Below are 14,230 nucleotides of genomic sequence, written 5' to 3' on the forward strand. Positions count from 1 at the left end.
AAGAGTCGAGCTTATAGTCGAACTCGGTTTTGAAACGTAAATCAAATGAGGATACTAAATAATTTGATTGAATCATCAACGAGTTTAATAACGATACATATTAATTTATTTTTCTATTAAACGAGCTTGACTATAAAACATAATAATAATAACGTAGGATAACTCAAACGAGACTACTTGAACAATATAATAATTAGTGAACCGTAAAAACATAATAGTACTTATACACGACACATAAACTAAAAAAAAAACGGTTCGCGACTAGAGTCGAGACTCGGGAAATTTCTCGACTTTCTAACACTAAACCGAGACTTCGCGAGTCTCCGAACGAAACCCGACAGCCGTGAACAGCCCCCCCGAGAGCCGCCACAAAGTTGCTGCCGTCCCCGGCCCAACAGCTCGTCCCAATCGAGCCGATGAACCTCGCTGACCAGCCCCGCTCCGTCGTCACTCGCGCAGCAGCTCCGACACTCTTGGACAGCGCCCTCGCCGTCCCGAACCGCTGCCTCGAGGCCTGTGCCGCCCACCTAGACCGAGTCTAACACTCGACACAACTCACAACAAAAGAAAACGACTTAACAACTCTATAACAAAACTTCAAAACAACCTTACACGTACACAGTCAGCAACAATATCACAAACAATAACAATAACTCGTCCAAAGAAACCCAAAACAACTAATCTCAGTCACACGGCCAGAACCAAAACCAAGGAATCTCAATCTCGTCCAGAAATCAAAACAAACACACGGCTGGAACAATTTTAAATCCAACTCATCCAAAATCACCCCAAAACAAATAATCATCATCAATCTCGTTCCAAACCTCAAACCATGAAAAACCCCCAATCTTAAACCCTAGAAATCACCAATCAACGGGTTTGATTTCTTACCCAAATTCTTTCATGGATTTGGAGTCTCCGGGGTTCTCTCTCTCTTTCCCGGCGTGATTTTCCTCGGCGACGATCCTTGGTGACTCACGGCGTCGGCGCTCTGCTCGGCTGGGATGCGCGCGCGGGCTCGATGGCTCTCGGCCGAGCGTTCTCCTTCCTCAGTCGCTCGCTCTCCCTCGATCTCTTTCTCTCTCTCGCTCGCTCGACCGCTCTCTCTCTCTTGCTCTCCCTTCTCTCGGCTCTCTCTCTCGCTCGGGTTCTCTTCTTCTTCTTCTTTTTTTTTCCCGTGTCTTTTCTCTTTCTTGGGCTGGTATGTTTTTTTTTCTTGGTTGCCGATTCCCTTATTCGGCTAAGTGATAAACATCACTTTGAAGAAGATTCCACACACTAATGACGTGGCAATGCTCAACCTTATCCTATTAATTACAATCCAACCTCTTTTCCTTGTTTTCTTTCAAATGGGTCCATTAAAAATCATTACAACCAAGTCCTTTCATACAATTATTTAATTAAATCCATTACCGAGCGGATTATAATTATATGATTCGACCCGAGAATTTTCTCGTTCGTTCTCGATTAATTAAAATATATTTAAGGTTTATCGGAATTAATTCTCTTCCTTGAGAATTTGTTTCTTAAATTAATTTCCGGAATATTTCCTCGGAATTAATTTACTAATCGAGATAAACTCGATAATTCCTTTATTTATTCCGAGATTTCCATAACCTTAACATATTTAAAATTAATTCGATAAATCCATTGAAATATGACCCACTCGAGAATTTAGTTGTAACAACGGAAACTCGCTTATTATCTCCAAATACGAGTGACGCAGAAACTTGTCCTTACAATCCCTACCCCCTTAAGTTAGTTTCGTCCTCGAAACTTAAAGAAAAGCAGGGTACTCCTTCTGCATCACACTATCGAGCTTCCAGATAATTTTCAATGTTCAGAAAACAAGAGAGGATATACCTTCTTCTAAACGTGTCATCGCTTGATGAATAACAAACTGATTCTGGTCTTAGAGTCCACACACGTATCATACTCAAACTACACTGGTGACTTGAAATAGTCACTTCCTAACGGTTAGATATAACTAACCAGGAATTCACTTCATCATAAACTGCGATTACCTCCCACCAGCTTCGAGCTTCAAGTTCCAGCTGGTTCACAGCACAAGCAACCCTCTCAGCATCTGTAAGTTGCATGTACGTGAAGATCTGTTGGATCCTTTTAATCCAATTCTCCGCTAGGGAAGGATCAGCATCTCCATTGAAAGTCGGCGGCGTCTGCTTACGAAAGCGCTCATATACAGGCTCTCCGACAAATGGTGCCATTATCGGAATCTGAAACAGCGGAACCTCATCTGGTGCCATAGCTTGAGCTTGTGGTGGCGCTTGTACATTCTGACCATCTAAATTCACATTCACATTTGGCATGTTCTCACCTTGTCCTCCAGTTTGTTCTGGTCGATGCACCTGGGGTTCAGGGTCTAGTTGACCCTGTGGAGGTTGTTGCTCATCCATTCGCGCAATAAGTTGCGTAATCAACCTGTTCTGCTATTCTATTTGAGCATCTCTTCGACGAGCATCTTCTGCTTGACGCTCTAAAGCCCTGCTAATTTCAGTCATTTCTTGTGATAGATCCGTCTACGTTCGCTTCTTAGGTCCCATTCTTAATCCTTACTTCACCTAAGCGTAGGATTGGGTAAGCACACGGTTATCGTAATATAACCACTATCTTTCACAAAGACTCAACAAGATATTATAGATAAGGCTATCTTGGACATCAACTGACTTATAAGTAAGTAAGATAGTGTATGTACGACCACAAGTCTACAGAAACGGCTCAACCTGGGCTCTGATACCAAAAATTATGTCACGACCCGCGAGCCTTAGCTCGCCCACGAGCCGCGGCAGAGATGTTCGTATCTTACTTGACATAAATAAAATTCATAAAAACTTTGGTGGAAGCGCTTCCAGAAAACATTTTCTAGAAAAACTTTTAAACTATTTACATAAACGTCTCAAAAATATGGGCGAATTTTTCATTTTTCTTAAAACATACTATTTAAAACTTTACAAACAAAAGACTCGTCTTTTAAAAACAAAATAGACTCATTCGCCCTTGACTTAGCCACAGGTCGGCAGCCGTACATACACACGCCTACTTACTTACCGGTTTCGCTGATGCTCTGCTCAGTCTTCTTTGGCCTTTCCTTTATCTACAATATCAAGATAATAACTGTGAGTCGAAAGACTCAGTAAGCGGATATCTACATATCTAATGCATAATGCACACAACACATAAACAATACATAACATGAGTTCACTTTTCATAACTTGCGGAAGTATCGGCTTAGGTCCCGATAAATCCACCTTACTTGAGAATCAATCGGCTTAGGTCCCGATAGATTCATCCTGCTTAAGAATCACTCAGCTTAGGTCCCGAGAGATTCCTCTTACTTAAGAATTCACCAGCTTAGGTCCCGGTGATTCACATCATAACATACTTTCATCAATCTTATGGAATTACCAGCTTAGGTCCCAGTAACTCCTCTTACTTGAGAATATGCCAGCTTAGGTCCCGGCAATTCCCATCATACAATACATTTCCTGCTCGGGATCCCTTAATGATATCCGCACGACACATGTCTTATTGGCGCCAGACAGGAGGGTGCACAGTCTCCTGCCTAATCCCCATGTGGTACCAGCACGAAGCATAATAGGTACCTGCTAACAAGGGGTATATGTCGGAGGCGGTACCATTCTATGTCTTCTCTTTAATTAACTTAACATGAGAGACTGCTTAATTCGGGTTTAATCCCGATCTTAACATATATTCTTTTCGCTTATTAACTCGTGACTTATAAGATCTTGAGATGCGACTCCCAAAGATCCTATCATAATATTCTCGCTTTTGAATACGAGTCTTAACTTCAGTCTCTCATAATCCAGTTCACTAGGACTGGATCTCTGGAAGGTGGCTAACTAAACACATAGCAAAGGCTCGGGTTCCTAGTTACCTCTAGCCATTTTTGTTAGCCGGAATAATTCCGTTTCTCAATTCGTTAGCGGCTTAAAGCCCTTAATCTTGATAGTGAATTGTCTTTTGGTTTATCTTACTCTTGCTTACTAGAAAGCATATAGAAAATGCACGTACAATATATGTATATATATAAAGATATATATAATATTTCTTGATATTGTAGGTGCCTATAATCCACTTACCCGGATAACGATTCTTTCGAATCCTGAGATCTTCTCTTCCAGATAAAAGGGTTCTTCTTAACTTCACGTATAACCCAGTCCTCGTAAGCTTCTCCTGCTAATCCTTATAGCAATCTGGACGTATCTATGGAAGAGAAAGATCGAACATTGAGCATACTCAGTATCTCGTCCATTGATCTACTAACGTACACACTTCTACTAAAAGAAAGCTCATAAGGAACGTATTCAAAACGTCCTCCTAGTCACGCTACTCAAAGCGTCTAAAAAAAACAAACATCAGGGAATACATGACAGAACAGAGACTAAAAAGAATCGACGCCTAAGAACAAGGCCTTAACAACTTCCCTGATCTAGGCTAAGAAACGCCCCGCTATTCGACCACCTATTCTTTTGACGGGACAAAACCCATTGCTTAAGATAGGTTCCCGAAGGTCGAAACTAAAAGAAAAGAACGTATAAAGAAACTCTTACTAACAATCTATAGAATACGTAAGTTATATGAAAATAACTCAAACCAACACTTCTCAAATGTGGTTTAGAAAATATTTTATGACTTGTCTCTTTTTATTGACAAGTTATAACGTTTGAGAACGTAAATAAAACATTTCTCGTTGATATTCTTTTTCCAAATTAAAAGAGTCGAGCTTATAGTCGAACTCGGTTTTGAAACGTAAATCAAATGAGGATACTAAATAATTTGATTGAATCATCAACGAGTTTAATAACGATACATATTAATTTATTTTTCTATTAAACGAGCTTGACTATAAAACATAATAATAATAACGTAGGATAACTCAAACGAGACTACTTGAACAATATAATAATTAGTGAACCGTAAAAACATAATAGTACTTATACACGACACATAAACTAAAAAAAAACGGTTCGCGACTAGAGTCGAGACTCGGGAAATTTCTCGACTTTCTAACACTAAACCGAGACTTCGCGAGTCTCCGAACGAAACCCGACAGCCGTGAACAGCCCCCCCGAGAGCCGCCACAAAGTTGCTGCCGTCCCCGGCCCAACAGCTCGTCCCAATCGAGCCGATGAACCTCGCTGACCAGCCCCGCTCCGTCGTCACTCGCGCAGCAGCTCCGACACTCTTGGACAGCGCCCTCGCCGTCCCGAACCGCTGCCTCGAGGCCTGTGCCGCCCACCTAGACCGAGTCTAACACTCGACACAACTCACAACAAAAGAGAACGACTTAACAACTCTATAACAAAACTTCAAAACAACCTTACACGTACACAGTCAGCAACAATATCACAAACAATAACAATAACTCGTCCAAAGAAACCCAAAACAACTAATCTCAGTCACACGGCCAGAACCAAAACCAAGGAATCTCAATCTCGTCCAGAAATCAAAACAAACACACGGCTGGAACAATTCTAAATCCAACTCATCCAAAATCACCCCAAAACAAATAATCATCATCAATCTCGTTCCAAACCTCAAACCATGAAAAACCCCCAATCTTAAACCCTAGAAATCACCAATCAACGGGTTTGATTTCTTACCCAAATTCTTTCATGGATTTGGAGTCTCCGGGGTTCTCTCTCTCTTTCCCGGCGTGATTTTCCTCGGCGACGATCCTTGGTGACTCACGGCGTCGGCGCTCTGCTCGGCTGGGATGCGCGCGCGGGCTCGATGGCTCTCGGCCGAGCGTTCTCCTTCCTCAGTCGCTCGCTCTCCCTCGATCTCTTTCTCTCTCTCGCTCGCTCGACCGCTCTCTCTCTCTTGCTCTCCCTTCTCTCGGCTCTCTCTCTCGCTCGGGTTCTCTTCTTCTTCTTCTTCTTTTTTTCCCGTGTCTTTTCTCTTTCTTGGGCTGGTATGTTTTTTTTTCTTGGTTGCCGATTCCCTTATTCGGCTAAGTGATAAACATCACTTTGAAGAAGATTCCACACACTAATGACGTGGCAATGCTCAACCTTATCCTATTAATTACAATCCAACCTCTTTTCCTTGTTTTCTTTCAAATGGGTCCATTAAAAATCATTACAACCAAGTCCTTTCATACAATTATTTAATTAAATCCATTACCGAGCGGATTATAATTATATGATTCGACCCGAGAATTTTCTCGTTCGTTCTCGATTAATTAAAATATATTTAAGGTTTATCGGAATTAATTCTCTTCCTTGAGAATTTGTTTCTTAAATTAATTTCCGGAATATTTCCTCGGAATTAATTTACTAATCGAGATAAACTCGATAATTCCTTTATTTATTCCGAGATTTCCATAACCTTAACATATTTAAAATTAATTCGATAAATCCATTGAAATATGACCCACTCGAGAATTTAGTTGTAACAACGGAAACTCGCTTATTATCTCCAAATACGAGTGACGCAGAAACTTGTCCTTACAGCCGGTTCAGCGTGGGTCGCCCGATGATTAAGTTATAAGGCGACTCCTGATCTACCACTAAGAATAGGACCATGTGAACGACTTCAATGCCCCCGAGGGTCCCGAAGGTGACCGGTAGATCGATGATGCCTTCGGTCATGACCTTTTCCCTGGTGAACCAAAACAAGGGCGTTTGGGTCGTAGTCGGGCGTAGCCCCCCGAGCTTCATGCGCTCTAGGGTGGACTTGAAAATTATGTCGGCAGCACTGCCATTGTCGATGAGAACCTTTTCACCAAGTTATTGGCCACTTGGGCTTTGAGCACAATCGCGTCATTGTGTGGATGCACAACTTGCTTGGCTTCTTCGTTGGTGAAATACATCGTCTCGTGAGGCACGGACGGAGGTTCATCATATGTACAGTTGACGTGCATGCCAGCGTCTTCTTGAGCCACGGCCCTAAGGAATTTCTTCCATTGTCGTGCTGAATCTCCATCCTGCGGACCTCCCAGTATGGTGGTCACAACGTGGAGTTGCGGATTGGCGTTGGCGGTAGCCGTGGTTCGGTCGGCAGAGGCGGCTGTTCCTCCTCCTTTGCCAGACTGTGGTCTGTTTGTGGTGGGGCCCGCAGCGCTGATCATGCGTAACACGAACTCTTTCAGCTTACCCCGTTGGATCAAAGCCTCGATTTTCCTTTTAAGGTTGTAGCATTCGGAGGTTAAGTGACCGTATTCCCGATGGAACTCACAATATCTAGATCGATCGCGAGTCGCATGATCTTTTTTCATTGGAGCTGGGGGCGTGAACTTGTCACGTGCCAAGGCCAGGATCCGTTCTGGACTTGTATTCAACGGTGTGAACGACGAATACCCTTTAAAGTCTTCCGCAAATCGCGGCTTCTGGGGTGTAGGGGACTGGTTATTGGAAACCTGATTCCCCTTATTTCGTCTTTTACGATATTCACCTTGCTCGTGGCTAGGTTCTTCTCGACGACGAGAGCTTTGATTGTTGCTCTTGCGGCCGTCGAGGTAATCTTCGACTCTCATGAAGGTCTTAGCTCGATTCATCAACTCGGCCATGGTATAAGGGACACGGCCAACGACTGACTTGAGGAAGTCACGTGTGCGCAAGCCCTCAATGATAGCGGCAATTGCGTCACTATCGTCAAAGCGGTCGACCTTGTTTGACTCTTCGGTGAATCGGGCGAGGTATCGCCAAAGAGACTCGCCATTCTCTTGCTTGATTGACCATAGGTACATCTTGGTCTTCTTTTGGACCATAGATGTGGCGAACCGTGCTAGGAACATGTCCTTCAGGACTTTGAACGAGTGGATGCTTCCCGGCCTTAAGTTCTTGAACCACTCAAAACCGGGTCCGGCGAGGGTAAGACTAAAGGCTTGGCACATGGCGCCGGGAGAGACACCTTACATCATCATCCAGGTTTCATAGTGCTGGATGTGGTAAGCATGATCTGCTTTTCCATCATAGGGAGTGAGGTTCGGGAGCTTGAAATTTCCCGTACAAACCTCAGCCAATAACTGAGCCGTGAAAGGCGAGGAATTCTCGTCAATGACTTCATAGGTGCTTCCGCCCATTCCGTATCCCAGAGATCTCGTACTTCAGTTCGAAGATTGTGGATCATAGTGACCACATCGAGACCAGTCATCGGAGTAACTCCCTGTTCGGGAGGAGTTACATGCCGCCTTTCATTGGACCCTTGACCTATGCGGCGGTTCCCGGTAGTTGGGGCTGCCGGCGGGATGTTGGGTCTGGAGCTTAGTCGCTCCCTCAGATCATTGCCACGTCCGATGCGTTGGGCAGTGAGATGGTCCCTGAGATCAGGGGTTGTTGTACGGAGGCGGAGGCTGCGTCTGCGACGGCGCGCTCTCTGCGTGCCCTGACTTTCCGCAACATTCTCCCTTTGACCAAGTCGGTCAAGGGCTGAACACCGGGTGTTCCCCTCTTGGGAATCCGCATGTGCGTCACCTCTCCTGGGTAACGGGTTCGAAGGACCGGCTTCAAACACGGCGGGGAGTCCCCCATCCTTCGTGAGAGAAGTCTCGATATCCTCTTAATCGCCAGTACCCTCATAATCAGGGTCGTGGTCGCGACTTTCCTCGTTGAGGTTCTCAGGATCCCCATTGGGGGTCCCCGTGTCATGCGTAGGTCGCTTTCCAGCCAGTCGGCTGCAGTACCTCGCGCTCTTCGCCTTCAGTTGGCCGATATTCTCCTCCAACTCCATGATGCGGTTGTCCCCGCTATCTGGAGATGGAGATGGTTAGCTGGTCGAACTCTCTTTGTGGAGTGACTCTTCGTCACCATGCGCGTGAGAGCACAAGAAATATTTTTTGGTCCCAGTGACGTTATCGGGGTTGTTAACGTCCTCAGAACGTACGAGTGGCTGACTACTCATCTTTTCTCGAGTTCGAGAAAGCCGAGTCTTCAAGAGAAAAGAAGAAGATGGATGAAAGGGATTTCGGGCTGAACAGGTCGGGATGTCCCCTCCTTCTAGCGCCAAAATGTTGTCGCACGAAAATGAAAACCGATTATATACCTCGGGCGGTTTGATCGAAGGTCGGACCAAGTAATCGAACCCGGGCCAAAAGTGTGAACTCGAAAGTCTCGAGCTAGGTTTTCTCCGATCAACCCACCTCTCAGAAGAGGGAAGGAGTGAGGAGGAGGAGTGACCGTGCCTTTTTCGTATAGGCTCTCTACGTACCCGTGTATTGGATCAGGTCAGAACATAGTTTAGGGCGTGTGTGACGCAGTATGAGGCGCGGAGCCTGGTGGAGAGGCGTACTCGATGAAGAAAACGGAGCGCGGAGGAGTCCTCGGCGACGTCTCAGAACTTCGGAGATCGCGGATGCGTCTAGCGTGTTAGACGGGTAGGGATTCTCAGCGGAGAACCCTAGGAGCGTGCCTGGGCACTAGGAGGCGCTTGATCAGAGGGAGCGACGTCCGGGAGCCCCCGAGAGTGTTTTAGAACCTCTGAGAACGGGAGAAACTTGTAGAAGCGCTTCAAGCCAAAGATGACATCAAGAGAAATAGAGGGGAGCGAGAATTCGAGCGTATCGATAGGAAATTATTGGATGGTTTCCCCCTTAGTGAGAGGACGTATTTATAGGTGTTTGAGGACCTTACGAGGGTCCTTTATCGTCTATGTGGGACCAGGGGCGCGCACACCGTCAAGCGGAGGCGCGCAGCCTATGCGCGGCGCGCAGCACGCAGCGCGCGGCTCACGACTCGCGGCGTGCGGGATGCACCGCCCTGCGCACGACGCGACCCTAGCCAGGCGCGGCGCGCGCCTGACTGCTTTTTTGTGGGCTTTCGCGACCTTTGTTCTTTCGGGCCCGTTGGACCGCTTTGGGCTTCGAATGTCGCGCTTGCTGCACGAAATATGAAAGTATCTATTCGACGAGCGAGATTTGATTCGAGGAGCATGACTCAAGGCTCGAATCGAGGAGCGACGCTCAACTTGAGGAGACCGCCCCGAGGTCCGACTTGAAAAGAATATCCCGTGGTTTCGTCCGAGGAATGAAACTCGACTCTAGGAGAACGACTCGACTCAAGGAGCGAAGCTCGACTCGAAGGGTCGAGAGTCTCGGCGCGATGGCTTGCCGGCGACTCGTGAGGGAAGGCTTGCCACTCTTCAAGACCTCCGGCCTGACCATCGACCCCTTAAGTGACGCGTCTTCTCGGCGTTCCGGGTTTTCTGAAAATGACTGACAACAGTAAGAACAGTTCTTACAGATGAGGTAGAAGCATCCTCACCCAACTTTTCTTCAAGCACAATTTTGCTTCTAGGTTTTACATCTTTCATAAAGTCCTCCTCAAGGAAACAAGTGTTCGTGCTAACAAAAGTCTTGTCATCCTCAGGAATATAGAGTGTGAACCCGTTGGTTTTCTTGGGATATCCCAAAAACAGGCACAATTCTGACCTACTAGCCAACTTGCTAGTCTTTTGTCTTAGCACAAGTGCTGGGCAACCCCAAATTCGGATGTGGCCTAGATTTCCTTTACGGCCAGTCCATCGTTCGTAAGGAGTACCAGGAACCGTTTTAGACGAAACTTGGTTCCGAATGTAAGCGGCTGTTTCGAGGGCATATGTCACGACCCGCGAACCTTAGCTCGCCCGCGAGCCGCGGCAGATTTCTCCGTATCTTACTTAACATAAAATAAAATCCATAAAAACCTAGGTGGAAGCGCTTTCGGAAAACATTTTCTAGAAAAACTTTTTAAAAGATTTATATAAACGTCTCAAAAATATGGGCGAATTTTTTGTTTTTCTTAAAACATACTATTCAAAACTTTATAAACAAAAGACTCGTCTTTTAAAAACAAAACAGACTCATTCGCCCTTGACTTAGCCACAGGTCGGCAGCCGTACATACACACGCCTACTTACTTACTGGTTTCGCTGATGCTCTGCTCAGTCTTCTTTAGCCTTTCCTTTATCTACAATATCAAGATAATAACTGTGAGTCGAAAGACTCAGTAAGCGGATATCTACATATCTAATGCACAATGCACATAACACATAAACAATACATAACATGAGATCATATCTTTTCATAACTTGCGGAAGTATCGGCTTAGGTCCCGATAAATCCACCTTACTTGAGAATCAATCGGCTTAGGTCCCGATAGATTCATCCTGCTTAGGAATCACTCAGCTTAGGTCCCGAGAGATTCCTCTTACTTAAGAATTCACCAGCTTAGGTCCCGGTGATTCACATCATAACATTCTTTTATCATAATCTATGGAATTACCAGCTTAGGTCCCGGTAACTCCTCTTACTTGAGAATATGCCATCTTAGGTCCCGGCAATTCCCATCATACAATACATTTCCTGCTCGGGATCCCTTAATGATATCCGCACGACACATGTCTTATTGGCGCCAGACAAGAGGGTGCACAGTCTCCTGCCTAATCCCCATGTGGTACCAGCACGAAGCATAATAGGTACCTGCTAACAAGGGGTATATGTCGGAGGCGGTATCATTCTGTGTTTTCTCTTTAATTAACTTAACATGAGAGACTGCTTAATTCGGGTTTAATCCCGATCTTAACATATATTCTTTTCGCTTATTAACTCGTGACTTATAAGATCTTGAGATGCGACTCCCAAAGATCCTATCATAATATTCTCGCTTTTGAATACGAGTCTTAACTTCATTCTCTCATAATCCAGTTCACTAGGACTGGATCTCTGGAAGGTGGCTAACTAAACACATAGCAAAGGCTCGGGTTCCTAGTTACCTCTAGCCATTTTTGTTAGCCGGACTAATTCCGTTTCCCAATTCGTTAGCGGCTTAAAGCCCTTAATCTTGATAGTGAATTGTCTTTTGGTTTATCTTACTCTTGCTTACTAGAAAGCATATAGAAAATGCACGTACAATATATGTATATATATAAAGATATATATAATATTTCTTGATATTGTAGGTGCCTATAATCCACTTACCCGGATAACGATTCTTTCGAATCCTGAATTCTTCTCTTCCAGATAAAAGGGTTCTTCTTAACTTCACGTATAACCCAGTCCTCGTTAGCTTCTCCTGCTAATCCTGATAGCACTCTGAACTTATCTATGGAAGAGTAAGATCGAACATCGAGCATACTCAGTATCTCGTCCATTGATCTACTAATGTACCTACTTCTACTGAAAAGACAGCTCATATAAAACGTATTCAAAACGTTCTCCTAGTCACGCTACTCAGAGCGTCACAAACACGAGAAACAGAGAATACACGGAGGCAAAACAGAGATACAGAAAAGAATTGACGCCTAAAAAAAATAAGGCCCTGACATAACTTCTCCGATCTAAGCTAAGAAACGTCCCACACTATTCGACCACCTATTCTCTTGACTGGGCAAAGCCCACGGCTTAGAATAGGTTCCCGAAGGTCGAAACTAAAAGAAAAGAACGTATAAAGAAACTCTTACTAACAATCTATAGAATACGTAAGTTATATGAAAATAACTCAAACCGACACTTCTCAAATGTGGTTTAGAAAATATTTTATGACTCGTCTCTTTTTATTGGCAAGTTATAACGTTTGAGAACGTAAATAAAACATTTCTCGTTGATATTCGTTTTCCAAATCAAAAGAGTCGAGCTTATAGTCGAACTCGGTTTTTAATACATAATTAAGATAAATATACTAAATAATTACGTGAATAATCAACGAGTTTAATAATGATACATATTAATTATTTTTTCTTAACGACTTACATAAAACGAGCTCGATTATAAAACATACTAATTATAACGTATCAATTCTTGATAATAATAACGTACTAATTTTAACGGTTCAAACGAAACCAACTTGGAAAATAAAACCATTGTCAAACAATAAAACATAACAACACTATACATAAAATATAATTACGCACTAACTCCGAGCACTCATACAATCCATCAAAACTTCGCAACTAACTAAAAGAAAAACTACTTCACTACGTCTTAGACTCGAGTCGGAACTCGGGAAATTTCGACTCGCTAACACCGGGCAGAGACTGCCATAAACAGCCCCCTGAGAGCCGCCACAGCGTCGCTGCCGTCCCCGGCCCAACAGCTCGTCCCAACCGAGCCGATGAACCTCGCTGACCAGCCCCACTCCGTCGTCACTCGCGCAACAGCTCCGCCAACCTTCGGACAGCCTCTTCGCCATCCCGAGCCGCTGCCCCGAGACCTGTTCAGCCCACCTGAAACGAGCCTAGACTCTCAACAGATATAACTCACACGCACAACAACGAAACAACCGTTAACTCCTATTCTCAAACTAGAAAAACAAGTCAAGCTCAGAATCACGTCCCAAAAATCAAGATCAAACACACGGCTGGAACAATTTTAAATCCAACTCATCCAAAATCACCCCAAAACAAATAATCATCATCAATCTCGTTCCAAACCTCAAACCATGAAAAACCCCCAATCTTAAACCCTAGAAATCACCAATCAACGAGTTTGATTTCTTACCCAAATTCTTTCATGGATTTGGAGTCTCCGGGGTTCTCTCTCTCTTTCCCGGCGTGATTTTCCTCGGCGACGATCCTTGGTGACTCACGGCGTCGGCGCTCTGCTCGGCTGGGATGCGCGCGCGGGCTCGATGGCTCTCGGCCGAGCGTTCTCCTTCCCCAGTCTCGCTCACTCGCTCTCTCGTTCTCTTCTGCTCTCTCTCGGCCTTTCTCTTCCCCGAGCTCTCTCTCTCTCCCGCTCAGTTTTCTTCTGCTTCTTCTTTTCTCTTCTTTTCCTTTCTTTTTTTTTTCCTGGTTGCCGATTCTTTTCTTCTTCACTCGGCCAAGTGATACTTATCACTTTGTGAAGAAGATGAGTCATAGATGACGTGGCAAGCTAGGAAAAAAAAACATCTTATTCACAATCCAAACTCTTTTCCTTGTTTTCTTTCAAATGGGTCCCTTAAAAATTGTTACAACAACGTCCTTTCATACAATTATTTAATTAAATCTATAACCGAACGGATTATAATTATATGATTTGAACCGAGAATTTTCTCGTTTGTTCTCGATTAATTAAAATATATTTAAGGTTTCCCGGAATTAATTCTCTTCCTTGAGAATTTGTTTCTTAAATTAATTTCCGGAATATTTCCTCGGAATTAATTTAGTAATCGAGATAAACTCGATAATTCCTTTATTTATTCCGAGATTTCCATAACCTTAACATATTTAAAATTAATTCGATAAATCCATTGAAATATAACCCACTCGAGAATTTAGTTGTAACAACGGA

The 14,230-nt window shown here is 44.2% G+C and overlaps 1 long non-coding RNA gene across 1 annotated transcript; it reads right to left on the reverse strand.

Moving 5' to 3' along the window:
- Positions 1-12,651: 12,651 nt before the first annotated feature.
- LOC149401265 (uncharacterized) lies at positions 12,652-13,837 on the reverse strand. Its single transcript, XR_016296409.1, has 2 exons — positions 13,457-13,837; positions 12,652-13,214 (listed from the first exon to the last, which is right to left on the reverse strand). It is a non-coding gene; the product is annotated as an uncharacterized LOC149401265 (long non-coding RNA).
- Between the last annotated feature and the right edge of the window lie 393 nt (positions 13,838-14,230).

Source organism: Urtica dioica, chromosome 4 (assembly GCF_054948205.1).
Source record: "Urtica dioica subsp. dioica isolate 48M chromosome 4, U.dioica_male_clone48M_v1_H2, whole genome shotgun sequence".
Taxonomy (NCBI): Eukaryota; Viridiplantae; Streptophyta; class Magnoliopsida; order Rosales; family Urticaceae; genus Urtica; species Urtica dioica.